This window comes from Lagenorhynchus albirostris, chromosome 4, assembly GCF_949774975.1.
Source record: "Lagenorhynchus albirostris chromosome 4, mLagAlb1.1, whole genome shotgun sequence".
Lineage (NCBI taxonomy): Eukaryota > Metazoa > Chordata > Mammalia > Artiodactyla > Delphinidae > Lagenorhynchus > Lagenorhynchus albirostris.
In genome coordinates, this window is record NC_083098.1 from 18,549,916 (window position 1) to 18,564,618 (window position 14,703).

Here is a 14,703-nt window from a genome sequence, read left to right on the forward strand (position 1 = left end):
GAATGAAGAGCTATTATTTAACAGATGCAGAATTTCACCTTCACAAGATGAAAAGATTTCTGGAGATGGATGGTGGTGATGGTTAAACAACAATGTGAATGTAGTTAATGCCACTGAACTATGCGCCTGAAAATAGTTAAGATGATAAATTTTATGTAAAAAATTTTTGAAATGGCAAAATACCCCACACACATCCAAAAGACACTGGAGTCACACACGTGCACATGCACGTGTGCGTGTGCGCACCCACCCACCCACACACACACACACACACACACACACACACACACTATCACACCTATGGAAGAGTTAGCTCTGAGTAGTGGTAACGTGGGCAGACCAGTCTATAATCAGGCTGCCTGGGCTCAAATACTGCCTCTAGCATCTGACAGCTGTATGTCCCTAGACGACTTAACCTCTCTGGGCTTCAGTTTCTTCATCTGTGAAACAAGGATAACACGATTTAACTCATGAGGAAAATCATGAGGATTACTTGAATTAATACAGCATTTAGAATAACCTCAGAAACATGCCATGTGCTCAGGAAATGATAGCTGTTCTTACTATTTGGGTATGCATAAAATGCGATACTTTATTGAGTATATCAAAGATGGGTGACTTTGGCAAGCGCAAATTCTTTTACAATCTGAAATAAGGAATTTCTAATAGAAGGTACTAATATCCTAAATGTGAAAGAACAAAAGCTCTTTGTTTTGGGAACATAATGGTTTTGTTTCTTTAGGTCAGAGATGTCCACGAATAAACCCACATATTGTATTCTAAGTAAACATTGTCTTTTGCTTGTAATTATTTTCAGTCTTGCCATTCTCTTAAAGAAAATGTATTTCTACATTGGATATTTTGCTTTCTCAGTTTCAGACAATAGAATTTTTGCCAGCTTTTCTCTCTCAGTTTTTCTGGGTTTGTATTTATTGTAGAATGATTTAGTGAGCTTCTGAAACATGGCTGGGCATATCTAATTTTGCAAACCAGACTAGGCTAGACACAGAGGGATCATATTTGCATAATGGCCACAGTACAGCTAAACTTAAAGCATTTTCCTTTGTATAACAATGACATTCAAATCATTATGCTGCTCAGAAAATAGCAGTAAACTAACCCAGTCAGGTGTCCTAGTTTAATATAACACACTGTGGTCCTTTTCTCCCTCAACATACCTAATGAGTATTCTGTTTTTCCAGTTTTTCATGTCACAGTCCACATAGGGCATTTCAAATGATTATGTGTGTGTGTGTGCTAGTTTGTGTATAGGAGAGTCTTGTTTGAAACAGAATACTTTGTTTTCCTGATTTGTTTTTATTTCTATTGCAATTATTTTCTCAATCTGTATTCTTTTTGAAAATTTTAATTTAATTAATTTATTTTTATACAGCAGGGTCTTATTAGTTATCTATTTTATACATATTAGTGTATACATGTCAATCCCAATCTCCCAATTCATCCCACCACCACCCCCTCCCCCTGATGCTTTCCCCCCTTGGTGTCCATACGTTTGTTCTCTACATCTGTGTCCCTATTTCTGTCTTGCAAACTGGTTCATCTGTACCATTTTTCTAGGTTCCACATATATACGTTAATATATAATATTTGTTTTTTTCTTTCTGACTTACTTCACTCTGTATGACAGTCTCTAGGTCCATCCACCTCTCTACAAATTACCCAGTTTCGTTCCTTTTTATGGCTGAGTAATATTGCATTGTATATATGTATCACATCTTCTTTACCCATTCATCTGTTGATGGGCATTTAGGTTGCTTCCATGACCTGGCTATTGTAAATAGTGCTGCAATGAACATTGGGGTGCATGTGTCTTTTTGAATTATGGTTTTTCTCAGGGTATATGCCCAGTAGTGGGATTGCTGGGTCATATGGTAATTCTGTTTTGAGTTTTTTAAGGAACCTCCATACAGTTCTCCATAGTGGCTGTATCAATTTACATTCCCAACAACAGTGCAGGAGGGTTCCCTTTTCTCCACACCCTCTCCAGCATTTGTTGTTTGTAGATTTTCTGATGATGCCCATTCTAATTGGTGTGAGGTGACACCTCACTGTAGTTTTGTCTCAATCTGTATTCTTATTGATGCATTTAAATGATTTTTAAAAGCTTAGTAAATATGCATATATGACCAGTAACAACAGCAATTTGTGTCAGTGTATACAATGGTTTTAGAATAAGTGTCATGTGATTTCAAAATTTTCATTTTAATTAGATATATTGAGAATACAGATATTGTCCTGGCTACCACAATGTCGTGTTTTTCAATGGTATATGGAAAAATCTAAAATTATAGATTTTTGTTGTATTCTTTTTTTCTCTTGAATGATAGTTATGAGCATGAAATTTGGCATCATATAGACCCAGGCCACTTGCTTTGCTATCTGCTATTTGTTTGAATTTGGGGAAATGAGTCTTTCTAACCCTCAGTTTTCCTATTTATAAAGTAGGGTAATAATACCTATCTCTCAGTGCGGTTATTAGGATTAAATGTGAGATCATAGAATATGGCTTCCTTCTCAGGCTGGCTACTCATCATAGTGGCGAGATGGCTAGAAGCAGCTCCAGACTTACATCTGACTGGTTAAATAACTATAAAAGAGAGGGCTACAAAAGGCAAAGGACCAATATTCATTTGATTGTCTCAGATAACAGGTTAAAGTCCAATCTCTATGGCCAGAAGAAAGGCATATATGAAATAGTGAGTCTCAGGCCAACTATTTTTTTTTCAGTTTTTTTTTCTTTTAAGCTGCACTGAAGTATAATCTACATGTGATAAAATTCACCCATTCTATCATACCATTTGATGAGTTTTGATAAATGTATACTAGCCCACCACCAGATGAAGGTATAAAACATTTTCATCATCTCAACAAGTTCCTCTGTGCCTCTTATAGTCAAGTCCCTAGCCCCAGCTCCTGTCCATCAATGATGTATTTTTTGTCACTGTTGTTTTGTCATTTTCTAGAATTTCATGAATTAGATAATTTCATGAATTCGATTATTTCGTGATTTCTGATGAATTGAATCAAACAGTTTTTTATGTCTCCTTTCTTTCATTTAGCATTCTAAATGCTTTTCAGGTTAATCCATACTGCTGCCTATGTAAGTCATTTCTTTCTTTTCACATCTGGGTGGTAATCCATTCTATGGATATGGCACTATTTGCTTTTCCATCACTATTTGACCAATTTGGGTTGTTTCCAGTGTTTAGCTACTATGAATAAAGCTGGTATGAATGTCTATGACAAGTCTTGATATAGATGTATGTTTTTTTTTTTTTGGCAGGGGGGGAAAACCTAGGAGTGGGACGACTTTTTTTTGTTTTTTCATTTTAACATCTTTATTGGAGTATAATTGCTTTACAATGGTATGTTAGTTTCAGCTTCACAACAAAATGAATCAGTTATACATATATATATGTTCCCATATCTCTTCCCGCTTGTGTCTCCCTCCCTCCCACCCTCCCTATCCCACCCCTCCAGGTGGTCATAAAGCACCGAGCTGATCTCCCTGTGCTATGCGGCTGCTTCCCACTAGCTATCTACCTTACGTTTGGTAGTGTATATATGTCCATGCCTCTCTCTCGCTTTGTCACAGTTTACCCTTCCCCCCTCCCCATAGCCTCAAGTCCATTCTCTAGTAAGTCTGTGTCTTTATTCCTGTTTCACCCCTAGGTTTTTCATGACATTTTTTTTTCTTAAATTCCATATATATGTGTTAGCATACGGTATTTGTCTCTCTCCTTCTGACTTACTTCACTCTGTATGACAGACTCTAGGTCTATCCACCTCATTACAAATAGCTCAATTTCGTTTCTTTTTATGGCTGAGTAATATTCCATTGTATATATGTGCCACATCTTCTTTATCCATTCATCCGATCATGGACACTTAGGTTGTTTCCATCTCTGGGCTATTGTAAATAGAGCTGCAGTGAACATTTTGGTACATGACTCTTTTTGAATTATGGTTTTCTCAGGGTATATGCCCAGTGGTGGGATTGCTGGGTCATATGGTAGTTCTATTTGTAGTTTTTTAAGGAACCTCCATACTGTTCTCCACAGTGGCTGTATCAATTTACATTCCCACCAACAGTATAAGAGGGTTCCCTTTTCTAGGAGTGGGACTTCTGGGTCATGTAATATGTATTTAATTTTATGTGAAACTGCTGGACTGTTTTCCAGAGTTGTACTATTTTTTTCCTTCTAACCAGTGATATATGAGAATTTCAGTTGCTGCACATCTTTGCCCATAGTACTTGGTATTGTCAATCTTTTAAATTTCAGCTATTGTACTGTGTGTTCTATATCTAGCTGTGGTTCTCATCGCATTTCCCTAATGACTAGTGTTGCTAAGCATCTTATAATGTATTTATTTGGTGAAATTTCCTTTTAAATCTTTTCTTCTTTTAAAGATTGTGTCATATGTCTTTCAGTTATTAACTTTTAAGTATTCTCTCTATATTCAGAATGCAAACTCTTTATCAGATACAGGTTTTGCACATATTTTCTCCAAGTCTGTGGTTTGTCTTTTCATCTTAATGATACTTCTTGAAGAGGAAAAATATTTAATTTAATGATATAAGTTATCATTTAAAAAAACATTTCATACTTTTTATATTCTATCAAATCTTTTCCTACTTCCAGGTCACAAAGATTTGTTTTCTATATTTTATTTTGGAAGTTTAAAAATTTTATCCATTATGTTTACATCTGTAACCCATTTTGAGTTATATGTATATGATGTATGATAAAGATACACGTTCATCGTTTTGCTTATAGCAATCTAGTGTTCCAACACCATCCAACTCCAGCTTTCTTTTGATTAGTATTAATATGTACATCTTATTATGTCTTTTTCTTATTTGTAAGTGTGTTTCCTGTAGGAAGCATATAGTTGGTTTTGTTTATGTATAATTTGACAATCTCTATCTTTTAATTGTTGCTTTTATATCATTTATATTTGGTCTAATTCTTCCCCTCTTCTTGGCAGTATATCACCTATCATATTTTGAAGGCAGCAATTATTAAAACTTCACATTATGATTATTTCTCCTTACTCTGATTCTAGGCTACAGAGGCAAATTTATACTTAGAATTTTTCATTCCATTGGTTTTCTGCAGGACTATAATAATGCAACCAGTAAGAACTACTGTAGTCTGCCTGAGAGTTATATTTCTAATTGTCAATCCATTCATTGATATTCCTGGTTACACAGCTGTCTTTGTAACCAGGGTTGGCCCCAGGAAACTATTCCTTTTGAGTGTGCTGATATCTTTTCAGAACTGAGGTTCATGCCTTTAAACATGATGATCCCACTGAGGTCCTACCACCCTTCGAGGCCCTGAATGGGTGTTCTGCCTTTCCAGATAACTCTCTCCATTTTTGCTCTAACTGAAAAACGAAGTCTGGCTTTAAATGAATGTTTCTTAAAGAGTAGTCTATGGAGCATTTCCATAAGAATCATCTGGGGTATATCTTGTAGTGTAGATTCCTGAACCCAGATTCAGGATAATTGAATTTATCTGTATTTTGACAAGCTCTCTAGGTAGTTTTTGTGCACACTTAAGTTTGAAAACCATCATTCTGTATCATGAACTTTGATAACTAAAGCTATTTAGCATGCATCCTCTTATTTATAATGATATTTATAAATTTTACAAGTGTGTCACTATATTAAAATCTTACAGAGATGATAAACATAGGCAAAATAGATGTTAAAGCATTGAAATTTAAAATAAATTAAAATGGAGGTTCTAATATTTTATACCTATCTTCCAATGGTCATTTGTATCCACTCACTTTGCAGACCCCTGTTCTAAACCTTGGGGGAGCTGGGTTGGCTGAGGTCTATTTTCAATAATTTTATATAAAAGAACTAACACAAATGCTCCAAATAAATTATTGGAGTGTTGATTCTCAACCATGATAATACCCAGCCTAATTAAATATGAATCTAGGATGGGACTCAGGCATAAGTTTTTTTTTTTTTTTTTTTTTTTTTGTAGTACGCGGGTCTCTCACTATTGTGGTCTCTCTCGTTGTGGAGCACAGGCTCCAGACGCACAGGCTCAGCGGCCATGGCTCACGGGCCTAGCCGCTCCGCGGCATGTGGGATCTTCCACGGACCAGGGCACAAACTCGTGTCCCCTGCATCGGCAGGCGGACTCTCAACCACTGCGCCACCAGGGAAGCCCAGGCATAAGTATTTTTAAAGGTTCCTACATCATCCCAATGTGCAAAAGGTTGAAGATGATGCTGTTAGAGCAATGCTTCTTAAACTTCAGGATGCATGGGAATCACCTGGAGAGCTTGCTAAAGTATGAATTCTTTGGCTCTACTTGCAGATAGGTCTAGGTGGGGCTGATTTTTGTGTTTTTAACAAGCTCCCAGGTGAAGCTGATGTCATTGGTCCGTGGTCAGTTAAACTGTATTATGGTGATGGTACAGCCTCTCTAAACTTTCAGACAGGTCTTCACCTCTGATAATATCACCTAATTTTAGTAATTAAAAACTTAGATTCAGGGAGTCCCTGGTGGTGCAGTGGTTGAGAGTCCGCCTGCCGATGCAGGGGACATGGGTTCGTGCCCCAGTCCGGGAAGATCCCACATGCCGCGGAGCGGCTAGGCCTGTGAGCCATGGCCGCTGAGCCTGCGCGTCCGGAGCCTGTGCTCCGCAACGGGAGAGGCCACAACAGTGAGAGGCCCACGTACAGCAAAAAAAAAACCAAAAAAACTTAGATTCATCCTATGCCTACATTAATGAATTGTTCTTTTGAGAAGAAAATATTACTTAAAAACAGTTTAATCATAGGCTCTATCTTACATATTTGAGAAAGACCAATTATCACTAACTGTATACTAGGTCATCCTCACCATATATTCTGTGACCTAAATTAGCATCATGGCCATATCATCTTGGCCATATGATGACCAGGACATAAAAACAAGTTTATTAGCCTACCTTTCCTCCTTTACTGAAATTTTTGTTTAATATCATATATTCTTGATATAAATGGGGCCTGATTCCTATGATTAAAGGTCCTTCGTTTTTCTGGATTTAGTCTTTCTGGACTTCATTGTACCATTTCTCAAATTGCAAAAATAGTCATAGAGGGGAAATAGGAGTGAGGAGACTTAGTTCTAATCTCACTTTGCCATTAATTCTCTGTGTAAATCTAAAAAATCTCATTTTAAACTTATTGAGCCTCATTTTCTTCATCTATAAAATAAGGAGTTGGACAAAATGAATATTTCTAAGTTCTTTTCCAGTTCTAAAATTGTCTTCTCTATAATTTTGTGATATACCAGACCCAGAGCAAAAAGATATTTATTCTGTGATTATATGTTGGTTCAATAATTCAGTACATTAAAGAAAAAGTAGTTAAAATGCCTAGCTTTCTGGAGTTTTAGCTTTTCAGCTTTTAGGGCAGAACAAATGCAATTAAAATGGGTATAGTTCCATAGTGGCTTTGCTTGATCCAGCTGTGGCTAGGAAACCTCTCCACAGAATCTACTTGAAATGATAAAAATCATGAGTTTCAGACTTCCTTGGCAAAACAAAAGGACTCTGTTGTGCTGGTAGAAATTTTGTTCTTCTGTAAAATAGTCTATGTGACAAATAAAGTAACTTGATAACATTATTGCCAGATTCAAAAAAATAAGATTAGTGATTTTTAATAAGGGTACAAACTGGAACTTCTAATCTGTTAGCTCCATATGGCTGTTGGGTATTTGACAGTAACTTATGGCAAGGGAGAATTAAAAAGGTGGGATTTAGTTTATCACTGATATTAAGGATTAACAACCTAGTAACACAGTGATTGGAGAAAAATTAGAAACATTTTAGATTTTTTTTAAAAAGTAGATTATAGAACTCACTCTTAATTACTCAATAATTCCACATCTGGATATATTTCCTAAAGAAATCATTAGAAGCATGGTAAAAACTGCATTCATGAAGACATTGAAGTAGGTTTATATACACATACAATGGGAAAATACTGGATGCAGCCTGATGTCCAATAATAGAGCAGTTAAGTGAATTATTTCATCCATAGGATTGAATAATATGAAGACGTAAACCAAATTGTAATAATTATACAAAAACATTGAAAAATAGTTTTAATATGTTAACTGATGAAACCCAAGTTCAGAATAGGTACTATAATAATCATGATACAAAATCATGACGTAGAATAGAAAGAGACTATACAATTTACAATAGTTATATAAGGATTATGGGTGCCTTTTCCCTTTACTATTCTTACTTTCCATAATGTTTATGTGTTACCTTTATATCACAGGGGCTAAGAGTACAAACTTTGCAGCCATATGCCTGTGTTCAAACCTGGCTCCGCTTCTCAACACCTGGGTGAATTTGAAAAAGTTATTAACCCCTCCTGTCAGTTTGCTCATTTATAAAATGGGTATAATTTTAGTGACTTCTTCATAGGTTGTCAAGATTTAATGAATTACATATAAAATCTCTTAGATCAGAGGATATGGCATCTGGCAAGCTTTATGTAAGTGTTTGCCATTTATCATTGTTGAAAATAATGTGTCTTGTTTCATCTATAATATTGATATCTATTGATAGAAATATCCAGATTTTCTTTCTAAATTTAATGAGTATAAAAGTTCATTTCTTGGGGAGACCTTCAAGATGTCGGGGGAGCAAGACGTGGCGATCATTTTCCTCCCCACAAATACATCAGAAGTACATCTATATGTGGAACAACCCCTACAGAACACCTACTGAACGCTGGCAGAAGACCTCAGACCTCCCAAAAGGCAAGAAACTCCTCACGTACCTGGGTAGGGCAAAAGAAAAAAGAATAAACAGAGACAAAGGAATAGGGACGGGCCATCGCCAGTGGGGGGAGTGGGGAAGGAGGAAAGGTCTCCACACACTAGGAAGCCCCTTCGCGGACGGAGACTGCGGGTGGCAGAGGGGGAAAGCTTCGGAGCCACGGAGGAGAGCGCAGTAACAGGGGTGCTGAGGGCAAAGCGGAGAGATTCCCGCACAGAGGATCGGTGCCGACCGGCGCTCACCAGGCCGAGAGGCTTGTCTGCTCACCCGCCGGAGCGGGTGGGGCTGGGAGCTGAGGCTCAGGCTTCGGTCGGATCCAGGGGAGAGGACTGGGGTTGGCGGCGTGAACACAGCCTGAAGGGGTTAGTGCACCGCCGCCAGCCAGGACGGAGTCCGGGGAAAAGTCTGGACCTGACGAAGAGACAAGAGACTTTTTCTTTCCTCTTTGTTTGCTGGTGCGCGAGGAGAGGGGATTCAGAGCGCTGCTTAAAGGAGCTCCAGAGACGGGCGCGAGCCGCGGCTAAAAGCGCGGACCCCAGAGACGGGCGGGAGACGCTAAGGCTGCTGTTGCCGCCACCAAGGGGCCTGTGTGCGAGCACAGGTCACTCTCCACACCCCGCTTCCGGGGAGCCTGTGCAGCCCGCCACTGCCAGGGCCCCGGGATCCAGGGACAACTCCCCCGGGAGAACGCACGGCGCGCCTCAGGCCTGTGCAACGTCACGCTGGCCTCTGCCGCCGCAGGCTCGCCCCGCACTCTGTGCCCCTCCCTCCCCCCCCCCGGCCTGAGAGAGCCAGAGCCCCCGAATCAGCGGCTCCTTTAACCCCGTCCTGTCTGAGCGAAGAACAGACGCCCTCCGGCGACCTACACTCAGAGGCGGGGCCAAATCCAAAGCTGAGCCCGTGGGAGCTGTGAGAACAAAGAATAGAAAAGGAAATCTCTCCCAGCAGCCTCAGAAGCAGCGGATTAAATCTCCACAGTCAACTTGATGTGCCCCGTATCTGTGGAATACATGAATAGACAACGAATCATCCCAAAATTGAGGTGGTGGACTTTGGGAGCAACTGTAGACTTGGGGTTTGCTTTCAGTATCTAATTTGTCTCTGGTTTTATGTTTATCTTAGTTTTTAGTATTTAGAGTTTATTATCATTGGTAGATTTGCTTATTGATTTGGTTGCTGTCTTCCTTTATATATATATATATATATATATGTTTTTCCTTTTTCTCTTTTTGTGAGTATGTATGTGTATGCTTCTTTGTGTGATTTTTGTCTGTATAGCTTTGCTTTTACCATTGGTCCTAGGGTTCTGTCTGTCTGTTTTTGTTTCTTGTTTTTATATACTTTTTAGAGCTTGTTATCATTGGTAGATTTTCTTGGTTTGGTTGCTCTCTTCTTTCTTTCTTTCTTTTTTTATTACTTTTAATTTTTTTTCTTTTTAATAAATTAAAAATTTTTTTATTTTAATAACTTTATTTTCCTTTTTTCTTTCTTCCTTCCTTCCTTCCTTCCTTTTTCTCTCTCTCTCTCTTTCCTCCCTCCCTCCTTTCTTTCTTTCTCCTTCCTTCCTTCCTCCCTTCCTTCCTTCCTTCCTTCCTTCCTTCCTTCCTTCCTTCCTTCCTTCCTTCCTTCCTTCCTTCCTTCCTTCCTTTCTTTCTTTCTTTCTTTTTTTCTCCCTTTCTTTCTGAGCTGTGTGGCTGACAGGGTCTTGGTGCCCCAGTCAGGAGTCAGGCCTGTGCCCTGAGGTGGGAGAGCAGAGGTCAGGACATTGGTTCACCAGAGACCTCCTGGCTCCACGTAATATCAAACAGCAGAAGCTCTCCTGGAGATCTCCATCTCAACACTAAGACTCAGCTCCACTCAAGGATCAGCAAGCTACAGTGCTGGACACCCTATGCCAAGCAACTAGCAAGACAGGAACACAACCCCACCCATTAGCAGAGAGGCTGCCTGAAGTCATAATAAGGTCACAGGCACCCCAAAACACACCACCGAATGTGGTCCTGCATACCAGAAAGACAAGATCCAGCCTCACCACCAGAACACAGGAACCAGTCCCCTCCACCAGGAAGCCTACACAACTCATTGAACCACCCTTAGCCCCTGTGGGCAGACACCAAAAACAGTGAGAATTATGAACCTGCAGCCTGTGAAAAGGAGACCCCAAACACAGTAAGTTAAGCAAAATGAGAAGAGAAACACACAGAAGATGGAGGAGCAAGGTAAAAACCCATCAAACCAAACAAATGAGGAGGAAATAGGCAGCCTACCTGAAAAAGAATTCAGAGTAATGATAGTAGAGATGACGCAAAATTGAATTATAGGGGTCCCAGAAGAAGAGAAAAAGAAAGGGACTGAGAAAATATTTGAAGAGATTATAGTTGAAAAATTCCCTAATATGGGAAAGGAAATAGTCAATCAAGTCCAAGAAGCACAGAGGGTCCCATACAGGATAAACCCAAGGAGAAACATGCCAAGACACATATTAATCAAACTATCAAAAATTAATACAAAGAAAAACATAAAAAGCAGCAAGGGAAAAACAACAAATAACACACAAGGGAATCCCCATAAGGTTAACAGCTGATCTTTCAGCAGAAACTCTGCAAGCTAGAAGGGAGTGGCAGGACATATTTAAAGTGATGAAAAGGAAAAACCTACAAACAAGATTACTCTACCCAGCAAGGATCTCATTCAGATTCCACAGAGAAATCAAAAACTTTACAGATAAGCAAAAGTTAATAGAATTCAGCACCACCAGTACAGCTTTACAACAAATGCTAAAGGAACTTCTCTAGGCAGGAAACACAAGAGAAGGAAAAGACCTACAAAAACAAACTCAAAACAATTAATAAAACGGTAATAGGAACATACATATCAATAATTACCTTAAATGTAAATGAGTTAAGTGCTCCAACCAAAAGACATAGACTGGCTGAATGGATGCAAAAACAAGACCCATACATATGCTGTCTACAAGAGACCCACTTCAGACCTAGGGACACATACAGACTGAAAGTGAGGGGATGGAAAAAGATATTGCATGCAAATGGAAATCAAAAGAAAGCTGGAGTAGCAATTCTGATATCAGACAAAATAGACTTTAAAATAAAGACTATTACAGGAGACAAAGAAGGACCCTACATAATGATCAAAGGATCAATCCAAGAAGAAGATACAATTGTAAATATTTATGCCCCCAACATAGAAGCACCTCAATACATAAGGAAAATGCTAACAGCCACAAAAGGGGATATCAACAGTAATACAATCACAGTAGGGGACTTTAACACCCCACTTTCACCAATGGACAGATCATCCAAAATGAAAATAAATAATGAAACGCAAGATTTAAATTATACATTAAGCAAGATTGACTTAATTGATATTTATAAGACATTCCATCCAAAAACAACAGAATACACTTTCTTCTCAAGTACTCATGGAACATTCTCCATAGATAGATCATATCTTGGGTCACAAATCAAGCCTTGGTAAATTTAATAAAATTGAAATCATATCAAGTAACTTTTCTGACCACAACGCTATGAGACTAGATATGAATTACAGGAAAAATATCTGTAAAAAATACAAACACATGGAGGCTAAACAATACATTGCTTAGTAACCAAGAGATCACAACAGAAATCAAAGAGGAAACCTAAAAATACCTAGAAACAAATGACATGAAAACACGATGACCTAAAACCTATGGGATGAAGCAAAAGCAGTTCTAAGGGGGAAGTTTATAGCAATACAATCCTACCTCAAGAAACAAGAAACATCTCAAACAACCTAACGTTACACCTAAAGCAATTAGAGAAAGAAGAACAAAAAATCCCAAAGTTAGCAGAAGGGAAGAAATCATAAAGATCAGATCAGTAATAAATGAAAAAGAAATGAAGGAAACAATAGCAAAGATCAATAAAACTCAAGCTGTTTCTTTGAGAAGATAAACTGAATTGATAAAGCATTAGCCAGACTCATCAAGAAAAAAAGGGAGAAGACTCAAATCAATAGATTTAGAAATGAAAAAGAAGGAACAACTGACACTGCAGAAATACAAAGGATCATGAAAGATTACTACAAGCAACCGTATGCCAATAAAATGGACAACCTGGAAGAAAAGGACAAATTCTTAAGAGAAGCACAACCTTCTGAGACTGAACCAGGAAGAAATAGAAAATTTAAACGGACCAGTCACAACCACTGAAATTGAGACTGTGATTTAAAATCTTCCAACAAACAAAAGCCGAGGACCAGATGACTTCACAAGTGAATTCTATCAAACATTTAGAGAAGAGCTAACACCTATCCTTCTCAAACTCTTCCAAAATATAGCAGAGGGAGGAACACTCCCAAACTCATTCTATGAGGTCACCATCACCCTGATACCAAAACCAGACAAAGATGTCACAAAGAAAGAAAACTACAGGCCAATATCATTGATGAACATAGATGCAAAAATCCTCAACAAAATACCAGCAAACAGAATCCAACAGCACATTAAAAGGATCCTACACCATAATTAAGCGGGGTTTATCCCAGGAATGCAGGGACTCTTCAGTACATGCAAATCAATCAATGTGATTAATCATATTAACAAATTGAATGTGTAAAACCATATGATCATCTCAATAGATGCAGGAAAAGCTTTTGACAAAATTCAACACCCATTTATGATAAAAGCCCTCCAGAAAGTAGACATAAAGGGAACTTTCCTCAACATAATAAAGGCCATATATGACAAACCCACAGTCAACATTATTCTCAATGGTGAAAAACTGAAACGATTTCCTCCTAGATCAGGAACAAGACAAGGTTATCCACTCTCACCACTCTTATTCAACATAGTTTTGGAAGTTTTAGCCACAGCAATCAGAGAAGAAAAGGAAATAAAAGGAATCCAAATCGGAAAAGAAGAAGTAAAGCTGTCACTGTTTGCAGATGACATGATACTATACATACAGAATCCTAAAGATGCTACCAGAAAACTACTAGAGCTAATCAATGAATTTGGTAAAGTAGCAGGATACAAAATTAATGCACAGAAATCTCTGGCATTCCTATAAACTAAGGATGAAAAATCTGAAAGTGAAATCAAGAAAACACTCCCATTTACCATTGCAACAAAAAGAATAAAATACCTAGGAATAAACCTACCTAAGGAGACAAAAGACCTGTATGCAGAAAATTATAAGACACTGATGAAAGAAATTAAAAATGATACAAATAGATGGAGAGATATACCATGTTCTTGGATTGGAAGAATCAACATTGTGAAAATGACTCTACTACCCAAAGCAATCTACAGATTCAATGCAATCCCTATGAAACTACCACTGGCATTTTTCACAGAACTAGAACAAAAAATTTCACAATTTGTATGGAAACACAAAAGACCCCGAATAGCCAAAGCAATCTTGAGAACGAAAAATGGAGCTGGAGGAATCAGGCTTCCTGACTTCAGACTATACTACAAAGCTACAGTAATCAAGACAGTACGATGCTGGCACAAAAACAGAAAGATAGATCAATGGAACAGAATAGAAAGCCCAGAGATAAACCCACGCACATATGGTCACCTTATTTTTGATAAAAGAGGCAAGAATATACAGTGGAGAAAAGACAGCCTCTTCAATAAGTGGTGCTGGGAAAACTGGACAGCTACATGTAAAAGAATGATATTAGAACACTCCCTAACACCATACACAGAAATAAACTCAAAATGGATTAAAGACCTAAATGTAAGGCCAGACACTATAAAACTCTTAGAGGAAAATATAGGCAGAACATTCTATGACATAAATCACAGTAAGATCCTTTTTGACCCACCTCCTAGAGAAATGGAAATAAAAACAGAGATAAAAAAATGGG